General features: G+C 38.3%; 1 long non-coding RNA gene across 2 annotated transcripts in view; it reads left to right on the top strand.

Moving 5' to 3' along the window:
• The first annotated feature begins 284 nt into the window (after positions 1–284).
• LOC138739629 (uncharacterized) overlaps positions 285–14857 on the top strand; it is a 233086-nt gene continuing 218513 nt past the window's right edge. For both annotated transcript variants that reach the window (XR_011342351.1, XR_011342352.1), the window contains exon 1: positions 285–411. This is a non-coding gene — a long non-coding RNA (uncharacterized lncRNA). The remainder of the gene's footprint in view (positions 412–14857) is intronic.

Raw genomic sequence — 14857 nt, forward strand, 5'->3', positions numbered from 1 at the left:
ATCCAGAGTGGTGGTAAAGATCACTCTTTTTCAAGGCAATATGCCAGTAAGCTCTGGCTTTTGAGAAAAAAAGATCTGTATAAAGTTTAAAATTTATATGTTATATGTATTATTATATAATGTATTATTATATAAGATATTACATTTAATTATAATAATTAGGAGCTGGTATGATAGGAGCCAAAAAATGGTGTAATTTGTTTACTTACCTTGTTAGGTCGGTGTGCCATTGGTCCCTGCGGACGTCAGAGGTGTCCCTAGTTCATTTGGCTTTCCACAGCCATCTCTGTGGTTGTGTGCATGTGTGGTTCCAGGTGCTTGCACAGTGCAGCAGTACGTGCACAGCAGTATATGACGCGAATCAGGTGTTTATATAGTATACATTAAACATGGCAACGACATAGAAGAAGGGTGAGTGAGATTGCCATAACTTTACTTGACTGCTTTCACAGAGTTTAATTCAGATGTTTCTTGAAGCTTGTACAGATATTATTTATGGATATTTCATTTCATCGTTAAAGAGACCATTTCAAGTTTGTAAAATAAGTCAGTGGTTCTCAACCTTTTTCTTTCCACTCACATACCACTTTAAGTAATCCCTATGCCATAGGTGCTGTGTGATTATCAAGGGATTGCTTAAGGTGGTATGTGGGTGAAAAAAGTTTGAAAACCACTGTTTTAATCGTCCCTCATGGACTCGTTATGTGCAGGGTTTCCTAACTCCAAAGGAAATGGGCCAATGACAATTTTTCTCAAGCAAAATATTTCAGTAACAATTGGGTCTAGAGTGGTGATTCTCAACCTTCCCTCCCCACTCACAACCCACCTTAATCAACCCCTTCCTAGTCATAGAGCACTGATGGCATACTTAAAGTGGCATGAGTGGAAAGAAAAAGGTTGAGAACCACTGAAATAAAGGATTTTAAATACATCTGGACTTGTGTTGAAACTAATTGAAAACATGTCACTAACAAGTGCCTCACTTAGTCTTCAAGCAACTATTTATTGGATCGGAGTTACTATACTGCCCTTAACAAAGCCAATAAATTGATCCTAATAAAATTTCATGGCATTTATTAATGAATGAATACAGTGTATACATCATTAGTTTAATGATAAGAAGTAGTAAGGCTATAATTCAATTAAACAGAACAGTAATAGTGGGTGGATGTGCAGCGATTTGCTATGGATAATTATGCAAGATAGGTATTTCTGGATTAGAGAGAAATTGACTTGTAGACAGGTGTCAGGAATCGAAAAAGCCAATGCACCAGTGCACTGGAGTAACTCAGCAGGCCATGCTGCGTCCATTGGAGGAACAGGGGAGGCAACATTTCGAGCCTGAGCGCTTTGTCAAGGTGTGAGCAAGGAAAGAGGCGAGCACCTAAATGAAAAGGTGATGAGTGTGGAGGAGAGGAGGAGAGGAGGGGGCACATTAGGGTACGATAATCAAAGGTCACTGCAGCTGGGAGAGTGGAGGAGAAAAATGCTGAGAGGTGATGGGGAGGGGGTTGCCCTTTTGATAAGAGAGGGAAGGGGGTTGTGAGCTGGAGAAAAGGAGACGTCGGTCACCCTTTACTTCCTTTGGATGTTGCGTGCCCTTCTGAGTTTCTCCAGCTTGCTTCTTTACTGCACTCTGGCATCTCCCTAAACACTCCTCTACTCACCGCCAGCTGATGTCCTCTGGTACTTGCTGTTGCCTTTTCTGTATGGTGCAGAGGAACATCACAGTTACAGTACAAATCCACACCCTGCTGGGTATGTCTTGACTTTTAGTTTTAACTGATGCAGAGGAAACATACTGTGAATGCGATAGAGACCCGCAAATGCTGTAGATGGAATCTTGAGCAAAAAAAAAGGACACAACGAGTCAGACAGAAATAGTCAGTCAACAGAGGTGGCACGATTAGCATTTGTTAGCGTAATGCTATTAAACTTCCGGCAACCCAGGTTGGAATCTGGCACTGTTTGTAAGGAGAATATACATTTCCCTGTGTCTGCATGGGCTTCCTCCAGATGCTCCGGTTTCCCACCTTTCAAAATGTACCAGGGCTGCAGGTTAATTCGGATGTTTGGACAGCACAGGGCTCATGGGCCAGAAAGGCCTGTTACCATGCCATATGTCTAATAAATGGACATTGTTAGCAGTTCCAACTTACTTCCAGAAGCACTAATTAAAATCATGTTGCAAGGCGAAAGGTGGAGTGCTTTAATAAGAGTATTTTATTGCATTCAGTACAGTGATGGTCTAAAACAATCAAATGCACAGGTTATGAGAAGCAGGCAGATGAATCCATGCCAGCAGTGGGTGAACTCATGAGAAGAAGCCTCCGTTTACATGGAGAAATTCAACTTTGCAAAATATGCCCTCAGCGATGGAGGGCAAAGGGTGATGTCCTTTCGAAAGCAGCACCCCTCACTGCAGCTTGTGCCTGCTGCGCTCCTCAGCCCAGACACTGTTGTGGCTCAATCAGATCCAGCAGCTAACGAGAGGCCAATCAGAAACCATGAAGAGCCTCATTAATCAAGTCACGCTGAGGTGTTTTCTCATTGTTCCCCTGATTCTTCCTCCCATCTCATCCATAGTTCTGACTGCCGGCTCACTTCACTGCCACTCGGCTGTCATTTTCAATGAATGGAATTCCAAATAATGGAGGCTCCGGTGCTGGCCAACTACATTATTTGATTCAGAGCCTCTTTGCAGTAGCTGTCAGCTGAGCACAAAGGTTGCTTTTGGTTAAGCCTAAAGGTTAACCTCCAGGTTGAGTCAGTAGGGAAGAAGGCGAATGCAGTGTTGGCATTCATATCTGAAAAAGAATCAAAAGGGTACATTGTTGGAAAGTGGGCGGTCATGCATTTTTGTAGAAGGAATAAACGGGCAAACTATTTGGATGGGAGATCATTCAAAATTGCAAAGGGATTTGGGAGTCCCAAAGGTTGACCTCCAGGTTGAGTCGGTGGTGAGGAAGGCGACTGCCGTGTTGGCATTTGTATCTAGAGGAATAGGATATATGAGCAGAGATGTGATGTTGAGGCTTTATAAGGCACTGGTGAGGCCTCACTTGGAGTTCGGGCATTGGAGAGTGTTCTGAAAAAATACACAAGAATGATTCATGGAATGACAGCTCTAGGACTGTACTCCTTGGGGTTTAGAAGAAGGAGGTGGGATCTCATAGAAACATTTTCCATGTTGAAAGGCCTGGTTAGAGTAGATGTGGCAAAGTTGTTTCCCATGGTTTAGGACAAGAGAACACAACTTCAAGGTTGAACAGCACCCACTTAAAGCAAAAGGTGCAGAGGAATTTCTTTCGCTACCATAGACAGGTCATTGGGTGGGTTTAATAGTCATGTTAGCAAAGGTTACGGGGAGAAGACAGGGGGGTGGGGGCTGAATGGGATAATGGATCAGCTCATTATGGAATGGTGGAGTGCACTCGATGGACCAATGGCCTACTTCTGCTGCTATTTCTTATAATTTTGTGGTCATAAAAGAAAATGGGATCACATTACACTTCCGTGACGTGAGCACACAATGTAAGTTGATACCACATTGCAGTATTGACAACATCGAGCATGCATAGAATTGCTATCTTCCAAATAAGATACAAATCTGCTCATTTGGAAAGATGTTAACTATCTTGTGGTCATTGTTTGGGGCGGCTCGTTTGGTGTAGCGGTTAGCGCAATGCCTTTACAGCGCCAGTGTTCAAGACCGGGGTTCAGATCCCACGCTGTCTGGAAGGAGTGTGTACATTCTTCCTGTGTCTGTGTGGGGGATGCGGTTTCCTCCCATTCTTCAAAACGTACAGGGGGTGTAAGTTAATGGGGTCTAAATTTGGCAGCACAGACTCATGAGCTGATATGGCCTGTTACCATGCTGTATGTCTAAATTTTGAAAAAGTAAAATTAATTTAAAAATTAAAATCAAAAATCATATCGTCTTATTGAATTGCACCTTTTTGGTATAAGTTGTTGATTGAAATCAATAAAAATATTTTTAAAAGGAAATAATTAAATTAAATTTTTTTAAATAATTTTAAAAAATAATAATTAAAGTAACATCCCATCTTCACCAAACCAACCAGACTTCAATGTGGACTGATTGTCAAATTAGTTGTTCTTTGAGCTCTCATTAAAAACCATCCATTTGTTGTTGGAATTAGTCAATTGCCAGGCGAAGCGACTGGGACAAATCACAGATTGGAACCGAAATTGCTCTGCAGAGAATATACATGACATTACATACAACCCTAAGATTCTCTTTTACGTACAGGTGATGCAGATCCACCACCTATTTGTAATGCAAAGAATTGTACTCAAGAAGACACATGTAAACAAATAAAGAAATGTAAACAGACTGCAACACAGAGAGAAAAAAAATCAATAAAGTGCAAAAGTAAATCTCCTTACGTGAGTCCCTGATTGAGTTTATTGTTGAGGAGTCTGACGGTGGAAGGGTGGTGCGAGTCTTGCGGCACCTCTACCTCTTTTCTGATGGAAGCAGTGAGGAGAGAAGGTGTGCTAGGTGATCGCTGCTGCTGTCTGATGGCAGCGTTGCCTGTAGATGTCCTCAACGGGAGGGGGTGGAGGGAGGGTTTTGCTTGTGATGTCCTGAGCCGTGTCCACTATCTTTCCCAGGGCTTCACATTCACCGGTATTGGTGTCCTCATAGCAGGGCATTATGCAGCAAGTCACCACACATCTGCAGAAATTTTCCCGGGTTTCCGATGTCACACCAAACTTCCGCGAACTTCTGAGGAAATAGAGATGCTGCCGTGCTTTCTTTACGATGCCATTTGTGTGCTGGGTCCAGGAAAGACCCTCTGAGATAGTGACTCCCAGGAACTTAAGTTAGCTCACCCTCTCCACCTCTGATCCCCCAATGATCACTGGATCATACACCTCTGGCTTTCCCTTCCTGAATCAACAATCAGCTCCTTAGCTTTGGTGAAAATGAGTGGGAGGTCACTATTGGTGCACCATTCAGCCAAGTTTTCAATCTCTCTCCTGTATGCCTCCCCTTTTTATTCAGCCCAGACTGCGCTACCATCCGCAAATTTGTAGATGGTATTGTTGTTGTACTGAGCTACACAGCCAATGAGTAGATCAAGGGGCTAAAAACACAGCCTTGTGCTCTGGTATTGATGGAAATTGTGGAGGATTATGTTCTTATGATGGTCGTCATGGACAAGCTCAGCCAAAGAGCCTGTATCTGTGCTGTGTTCCCACAGTTTGCATCATCTCCAAACTGTACAGAGAAGAGCTGCATGCTAACGTTGATATACAAATCCTATTAAATGCCAGACTGAAGTCGATGAACAGCAGGTTGGCTATGAGGCATCTTTCTCTAGGTGGGTCAGGACGCAGTGGAGGGACAAACTTATATAATCATGAGTGGAACAGTTCCTCCTGTAGGCAAATTGAAATAGGTCCTGTCTTTGGGAGATGCACTTTGATGCATTCCATCACCAGATGCTCAAAGCACCCAACCGTCTTGTAGTCCCGCTGTGCCCCTGCATCACCCACCCCACCAACCCCCCCCCCAACAGCCCGCTGCCAGCCATGTCCTGATCTCACTGTGAACCGGCTTTATTCATTTTGTCAGTGGTCTGTATGCCAGAGTTCTATTTCTCTCTCTCTCTCTCTCTCTCTCTCTCTCTCTCTCTCTCTCTCTCACTCTTTCTTTTTCAGCAATTTTGAGATGATACAAACTGTGGGAATAATCTGTAATTGCTGATTAAGAAACTTCAAAATTTACATTTTCACATTGTTTTTGGAATATTTTTATTTAAGAAATTTCTCCATATATATATATCTAATAGACCATGATACAATAAATGTTTAAATTGAAAAGAATTTCATTCATTACATGATGGTTATAACCGTTCCCTCCCCTGCAGAAAATTATATATACAAAAGATGAATTTGGCAAAATAAAACAGGAACGAAACAATGAATCACATCATGGATTGCCTGGAGTATTTCTCCAGGGGACCCCCACCCCCCACCCCAACACACTGGAATTAAATGAGGTTTATTATGATCAGTTTAAGGAAGAAGGTTGACACAGGTCTTAAGAGGCTGGAAGATCATTTCTATGTATTTATACCTAAAATTTGCATGTACAGACTCCAAATTTGCAAAAGAAATATAGAGTATTGTTTCTCAGATTTTATGGAATTTTTGGTAAAGGAATACAGCTTTGAATTTGTGCATTCCACCTTCCCATACATAAATGTGAATCCGATTTCCAAGTCATTGCAATACATTTCCTTGCTACTGCTAATGCTATTTTAACAAATTTTGTTTGAGATATTGACAAAGGGTCTTGTTCCTTCTATATTCCCCAATAAGAATATATCTGGGTTACAATGCCTGCAAGTTGTTCTAAAAAAATTCCCTAAGGCAGGGGTTCTCATCCTTTTTCTTTCCACTCACATACCACTTTCAGTAATCCCTATGTCATAAGTGCTCTGTGATTAGGAAGGGGTTGCTTAAGGTGGTATGTTGGCCGAAAGAAAATGGTTGAAAACTACTGTTTTAATGGACTCATTAGGTGCACGGTTTCAGAACTCCAAAGGAAATGGGCCAATAACAAGTTTTCTCAAGCAAAATATTTCAGTAACAATTGGGTCTAGAGCAGTGATTCTCAACCTTCCCTTCCCACTCACATCCAACCTTCAGCAATCCCTTCCTAATCACAGAGCACAGATGGCATAGGGAATACTTAAAGTGGGATGTGAATGAAAAGAAAAAGGTTGAGAATCACCACCCTAAGGCCACCCAAAAAGTTCTTAACTTGAAGCATGACCAAGTTGAATGCAGGAAAGTACCTATCTCTTCACCATACCTGAAACATTGGTCAGACGGATCTGGCTTCATTCTATTCAATTTTTGTGACATCAAATATAATTGATGTAAAAAAGACTATATTGAACTAATCTATCTTTTACATTAATAGTATTTGTCATATAATCTTGACAAAGATCTGACCATCTCTGTTCATCAATTAAGGTATTCAAATCTAATTCCCATTTTTGTCTATTCAGTATTTTTTTTCAAACCTTACTCATATAATTACCGCAAAAGGTTAGTTTCAAGAATTAAATGGTAAGGAAATTTCTTTGGAAAGGAATAAAATGTCAAGAATTTCTATAGAAAGTTTAACATGGAAGTATGATTTGGGATGCTTACAACTTCCTAATTTTAAGAATTATTACCAAGCAGCTCAAATGAGATTTCTTACTTCTCTTTATGGAGGAGATGACAAACTGCCGTGGTGAGAATAGAATTGGATAAAATAGGAGAGAGATCAGTAGAAGAATTTATATTTAAATGGGACTTGAAATTGATGGATGGTGTTAAAGAAATACCACTGTAACCACATAACAATTACAACACAGAAACAGGCCCATTCAGGCCTTCAAGTCCATGCCGAATGCCTTCTCCGACTTAGTTCTAATGACCCGCACCCACTGAGATGAACTGTTGTTTACTCATTTATCTTGTTCCGCCCCTTGCTGTGACTATACCATTGGCTCAGCTCACTTGACCCCGTATAACGGCTTCAACACCGTAACTCCTCCCCTAGAGCCTGGTGCACAGCATGGGATACACTCCAAGTTTATTGTAAATAAAAGCCTGTCATTCTCTAACTCAAGACTTTTGAGTTATTGATAGTGTATCACCCATCCCATAACCTTCCATGCCCCTCTCGTCCATATACCTATCCAACCTTTCCTTAAATATTAAAATCGACCTCACCTACCACTTTGACCGGAAGCTCATTCCTCACTCTCGCCACCCTCTGTGTGAAGAATTACCCCCTCATGTTTCCCCTATACTTTTCCCCCTTCAATCTCAATCCACGTCCTTTTGTTTAAATCTCCCCCACTCTCAATTTAAAAAGCCTGTCCACATTGACTCTATCTGTCCCCCTCCTAATTTTAAATACTTCTATCAAATCAGCTCTCAATCTTCTACGCTCCAGGGAGTAAAGTCCTAGCCTGTTTAACCTTTCCCTGTAACTCAAACCCTGAAACCCAGACAACATTCTTGTAAATCTCCTCTGAACTCTCTCTATACTGTTTATATTCTTCCTATAATTTGGCAACCAAAACTGCACATATAATTCAAATTTGGCCTCACCATTACTTGAGGAAAGACATCCTTGCCTTAGGAAGCACAAAAAAGGTTCACTAGATTGATACCTGGGATGGTAGGACTTGCATATGAAGAAAGGTTGGATTGATTTGGGTTATACTCGCTGGAATTTAGAAGATTGAGGGGAGATCCTATAGAAACGTTTAAAATTCTTAAGGGATTGGACAGGCTAGATGCAGGAAGGTTGTTCCCGATGTTGGGGAAAACCAGAACCAGTGGTTACAGTTTAAGTCTTTTAGGATTGAGATGAGGATTTTTTTTCTCAGAGACTGGTGAATCTGTGGAATTCTTTTCCACAGGAAATAGTTCTTTATCTCTATTTAAGAGGGTGTTAGATTTGGCCCTTGTGGCTAAGAATATCGGGGGTATGGGGAGAAGGGAGCTACTGGGTACTGAGTAGACGAACAGCCATGATCAAAATGAATGGTGGTGTTGGCTTGAAGGGCCAAATGGCCTACTCCTGCATCTATTTTCTATGTTTCTATGTTTCTAACATGTCATCTCAACTCCTGTATTCAATACTCTGATTTATGAAGGCCAACATCCCAAAAGCTTTCTTCACCACCTTATCTTCCTGTGACCAGAATTCCTAAATCCTTTTGTTCTTCTGCACTCCTCAAGTGTCTACTATTGTTGAAAAACATTTGATTAATATTTGGAATAACATAAATGATGAAATTGGAACAAAGGGAAGTATATTGCTCAAGATGCCTTTAACTCAAAGTCAGCTTGTATCTTTTTCAAAGGATAATCGATTTTTAACTATCTGGTTTAGTAAGGACATTAAAAATATTGAAGACTGTTTTGAACAAGGCCAGCTGATGTAATTTGAACAATTGAGGAATAAATATGGAATATCTAGACGAGCCTGCAGCTGACATGGACTTTACCCCTCCACAAATCTTTGTCCGCGAAGCCAAGCCAAAGAGAAAGAAGAAAAGAGGTCTAGAGATGCAGTAAAATGGAAACCCTGAGTAGGAGAGGAAATATTAGGAAATTTACTTTTGCATTGTATATTTTTATTGCAAACAGGAAATATTAAACAAGGAATACATAAATCTTTTCTCATTGTTGATACGTCATTAATCTGTGAACAATCTTTTTTTTTTTTTTTTTTTTTTTTTTTTTAAATTTTTTATTTTTCACACCATAAATCACAATAGCCATGATATACACTTTTTCTTTTCCACACATTTACAGTGACTTTTTCTCCCTCCCCCCTCCCTCCTCCCAAGCCACCCCCCCATCCCCCCCCCCTCTCATCCATTTTAGTTATACAATCTAGGTTGCATTAATTCAGTTAGACAATGTTGTCATTCAACAAAAATACATCAGAAATTCTACTGAGTCCATTCTTTTCTTCTCTTCTCCTTCCATCAACTTAGGTAATGTTTGTTCCCGGTAGGTTTTCGCTATTGTATTTAATGTAAGGCTCCCATACTTGTTCGAATATTTCAATATTATTTCTTAAACTATATGTTATTTTTTCTAATGGAATACATTTATTCATTTCTATATACCATTGTTGTATTTTCAAATTATCTTCCAATTTCCAGGTTGACATAATACATTTTTTTGCTACAGCTAGGGCTATCTTAACAAATCTTTTTTGTGCATCCTCCAAGTCAATTCCAAATTCTTTATTTTTTATGTTACTTAGGAGAAAGATCTCTGGATTCTTTGGTATATTGTTTTCTGTTATTTTATTTAATATCTGATTGAGATCATCCCAAAATTTTTCTACTCTCTCACATGTCCAGATTGCATGAATTGTTGTTCCCCTTTCTTTTTTACATCGAAAACATCTATCAGATACTGTTGGGTCCCATTTATTTAACTTTTGCGGTGTAATGTATAGTCTGTGTAACCAATTATATTGTATCATACGCAGCCTCGTATTTATTGTATTTCTCATCGTTCCAGAGCATAACTTCTCCCATGTTTCCTTTTTTATCTTTATATTTAAATCTTGTTCCCATTTTTGTTTAGTTTTACCATTTGTTTCCTCATTTTCCTTTTCTTGCAGTTTAATATACATATTTTTTATAAATCTTTTGATTAACATTGTATCTGTAATCACATATTCAAGGTTACTTCCCTCTGGTAAACTCAAGTTGCTTCCTAATTTATCTTTCAAGTAGGATCTCAGTTGGTAATATGCCAGCGCTGTATCTCCCGTTATATTGTACTTATCTCTCATTTGTTCAAAGGATAAGAATCTACTTCCTGAAAAACAATTTTCTATTCTTTTAATCCCTTTTTTTTCCCATTTTCTAAAGGCAAGGTTGTCTATTGTAAAAGGGAGTAGCTTATTTTGCGTCAATATTAGTTTTGGTATTTGGTAATTTATTTTATTTCTTTCTACATGAATCTTCTTCCATATATTGAGGAGATGGTGTAATACTGGAGAAGTTCTATGTTGTACCAATTTTTCGTCCCATTTATATAATATGTGTTCAGGTATCTTTTCCCCTATTTTATCTAATTCTAGTCTCGTCCAGTCTGGTTTTTCCCTTGTTTGATAAAAATCTGATAGGTACCTTAATTGTGCGGCTCTATAATAATTTTTGAAGTTTGGCAATTGTAAGCCTCCTTGTTTATACCATTCTGTTAATTTGTCTAGTGCTATCCTCGGTTTCCCCCCTCTCCATAAAAATCTCCTTATTATTTTCTTTAACTCTTTGAAGAATTTTTCTGTCAGTTGTATTGGCAATGCCTGAAATAAGTATAGTATCCTTGGAAAAATGTTCATTTTAATACAGTTTATCCTTCCTATCAGTGTTAGTGGTAGCTCTTTCCAATGCTCTAAATCGTCCTGTAATTTTTTCATTAGTGGATTGTAATTGAGTTTATATAATTGGCCTAGATTTTTGTTTATTTGCACACCTAGGTATCTTACTGCCTGCGTTTGCCATCTGAATGGGGATTCCTCCTTAAATTTTGAGAAATCCGCGTTATTCATAGGCATTGCTTCACTTTTATTTACGTTTATCTTGTATCCCGACACTTCTCCATATTCCTTCAATTTCCTATATAGTTCTTTTATTGATAGTTCTGGTTCTGTTAAGTACACTATCACATCATCCGCAAACAGACTGATTTTATATTCCCTGTCTTTTATTTTTATTCCTTTTATATTATTATCTCTTCTTATCGATTCTGCTAGTGGTTCTATAGCTAGCGCAAACAATAATGGTGATAGTGGGCATCCCTGCCGCGTTGACCTGCTTAAGTTAAATTGCTTTGATACATGTCCATTTACTGTCACTTTCGCTAACGGTCCCTTATATAATGCTTTAATCCAATTAATATACTTCTCCGGTAAACTGAATTTTTGCAATACTTTGAACAAGTAATTCCATTCTACTCTGTCGAAGGCCTTCTCTGCGTCTAAAGCAACTGCTACTGCCGGTGCTTTATTTCCTTCTACTGCATGAATTAAGTTAATAAATTTACAAATATTGTCTGTTGTGCGTCTTTTTTTGATAAATCCAGTTTGGTCTAAATTTACCATTTTCGGTACCTGTTCTGCTAATCTGTTCGCTAATAGTTTAGCTATTATCTTATAATCTGTGTTTAGCAAAGATATTGGTCTATATGACGCTGGTGAGAGTGGATCTTTCCCTTGTTTTAGTATCACTGTAATTATTGCTGTTTTACATGAATCTGGTAAGTTTTGTGTCTCATCAATTTGGTTGATTACATCCAGGAGGGGCGGTATTATTAGGTCTTTAAATGTTTTGTAGAATTCTATTGGGAGTCCATCCTCTCCTGGTGTCTTATTATTTGGTAAATTTTTTATTATCTCTTGTATTTCTACTGTTCCAAATGGTTCTGTTAATTTATTTTGTTCCTCTATTTGTAGTTTTGGTAGTTCAATTTTAGTCAAAAATTCATCTATTTTCCCTTCTTTCCCTTCGTTTTCGGTTCGGTATAATTGTTCATAGAATTCTCTGAAGTTTTCCTTAATTTCTTTTGGATTATATGTAATTTGTTTGTCTTTTTTCCTTGTTGCCAATACCATTTTCTTAGTTTGCTCTGTCTTAAGCTGCCATGCTAGGATTTTGTGTGTTTTTTCCCCTAGTTCATAATATTTCTGTTTTGTCTTCATTATATTCTTCTCCACCTTATATGTTTGTAATGTTTCATATTTTATTTTTTTATCAGCCAATTCTCTTCTTTTGGTTGTATCTTCCTTTATTGCTAATTTTTTTTCTATGTTTATTATTTCCCTTTCCAACTGCTCTGTTTCCTGGTTATAGTCCTTCTTCATCTTGGTTGCATAACTTATTATTTGCCCTCTAATGAATGCTTTCATTGCGTCCCATAGTATAAACTTATCTTCCACTGATTCCGTATTTACTTCAAAGTACATTTTTAATTGTTTTTCAATAAATTCTCTAAAATCCTGTCTTTTAAGTAGCATGGGGTTTAATCTCCATCTATACATTCTTGGAGGGATGTCTTCTAGCTCTATTGCCAATAACAGGGGTGAGTGGTCCGATAATAGTCTAGCTTTATATTCCGTTTTCCTAACTCTCCCTTGTATGTGGGCTGATAACAGGAATAGGTCTATCCTTGAGTATGTTTTATGTCTAGTCGAGTAGTATGAGTATTCCTTTTCTTTTGGGTTTTGTTTCCTCCATATGTCCACAAGTTTCATTTCTTGCATTGATTTAATTATAAATTTGGTTACTTTGTTCTTCCTGTTAATTTTTTTCCCCGTTTTATCCATATTTGGATCCAAATTCAGATTGAAATCCCCTCCTATTAGTATGTTCCCTTGCGTATTAGCTACCTTCAAAAAGATATCTTGCATAAACTTTTGATCTTCTTCGTTAGGTGAGTATATATTAAGTAGATTCCAAAGCTCTGAATATATCTGACATTTTATCATAACATATCTCCCTGCTGGATCTATTATTTCCTCTTCTATTTTAAATGGCACATTTTTGCTAATTAATATAGCCACTCCTCTTGCTTTTGAATTATACGATGCTGCTGTTACATGTCCTACCCAATCTCTCTTTAATTTCTTGTGCTCCAATTCAGTTAAATGTGTTTCTTGGACAAATGCTATATCTATTTTTTCCTTTTTCAGTAAATTTAGTAGTTTCTTCCTTTTAATTTGGTTATGTATTCCATTAATATTTAGAGTCATATAGTTCAGCGTAGCCATTTTATATTTTGTTTATCTTCTCTTTCCGTTTTTCCATCATTACCTTTCCTCCTTTTCCATTTCTGTTTTCTTATTTTCAACTCTTTACCAGACAACATTCCTACAACATCCAACATTTTCCTTATTCTCCTATTTCTATCTTCTTTATCCCCAATCTCCCCTTCCCCTCCTGAGTTGCCCTTTATCCCTTGTCGGACAACCACATCTCCCCTCTCCATTTGGATTTGCGAATCCACTCGCAAGCGTCAACTGATTTTGCAGTGACCGCTCTTTTCCCCCCACCCAGCCCCCCCCAGAAAAGATTTCGTTTTTTATATGTCACAAAGGTCACTCTTTTAGTTCCCTCCTTATTCTCTCTATTCCATTACCTTCCCTTATTAATTCTTGTCTATACTTTCTATGTTTTCCTCTAATTACAGATACTTTCACATATGCCCATTGTCTCTATTCACTCTTATACCTCTTTACCCGCATACATATCAATCGTGGTCATTTTTACCCTCCTTACCCGTCTTCATCCCTCAGTCTATTTTTGTCTTTACCCACATACATATCAATCGTGATCATTTTAACTCTCATTACCCGTCTTCCTCCCTCAGTCTATTTTTGTAATTGTTCTGCAAATTTTCGTGCTTCTTCTGGATCCGAGAATAGTCTGTTTTGTTGTCCTGGAATAAATATTTTCAATACCGCAGGATGCTTCAGTGTAAATTTATATCCTTTCTTCCATAAAATCGCTTTTGCTGCATTGAACTCTTTTCTCTTCTTTAGGAGTTCAAAGCTTATATCTGGATAAATGAAGATTTTTTGCCCTTTATACTCCAGTGGTTTGTTGCCCTCTCTTACTTTTTCCATTGTCTTCTCCAGTACCTTTTCTCTTGTAGTATATCTTAGGAATTTTACTACAATAGATCTTGGTTTTTGTTGTGGTTGTGGTTTAGGGGCCAATGCTCTATGTGCCCTTTCTATTTCCATTTCTTGCTGTAGTTCTGGACATCCTAGGGCCTTAGGGATCCATTCTTTTATAAACTCCCTCATATTCTTGCCTTCTACATCTTCCTTAAGGCCCACTATCTTTATGTTATTTCTTCTGTTATAATTTTCCATTATATCTATTTTTTGGGCTAGTAATTCTTGTGTCTCTTTAGTTTTTTTATTAGATTCCTCCAATTTCTTTTTTAAGTCTTCTACCTCCATTTCTGCTGCTATTGCCCGTTCTTCCATCTTGTCCATTTTTTTCCCCATTTCTGTTAAGGTCATATCCATTTTATTTATTTTCTTTTCTGTGTTGTTTATTCTTCTTCTTAAATCATTGAATTCCTGTGTTTGCCATTCTTTAAATGACTCCATGTATCCTCTAACAAGAGCAAGTACCTCCTTTACCTTGCCTCTCTTTTCTTCTTCTATTTCACCATACTCTTCCTCTTCTTCTTCCTCTGGGTTGACCATCTGTTGTTTCTTTGCTGCCCTTTCCTCCTCTTCTATCTTGTTTCTCTTGTCTTCTGTGGTCTCTTC

The sequence above is a fragment of the Narcine bancroftii genome, chromosome 7 (assembly GCF_036971445.1).
Source record: "Narcine bancroftii isolate sNarBan1 chromosome 7, sNarBan1.hap1, whole genome shotgun sequence".
Lineage (NCBI taxonomy): Eukaryota > Metazoa > Chordata > Chondrichthyes > Torpediniformes > Narcinidae > Narcine > Narcine bancroftii.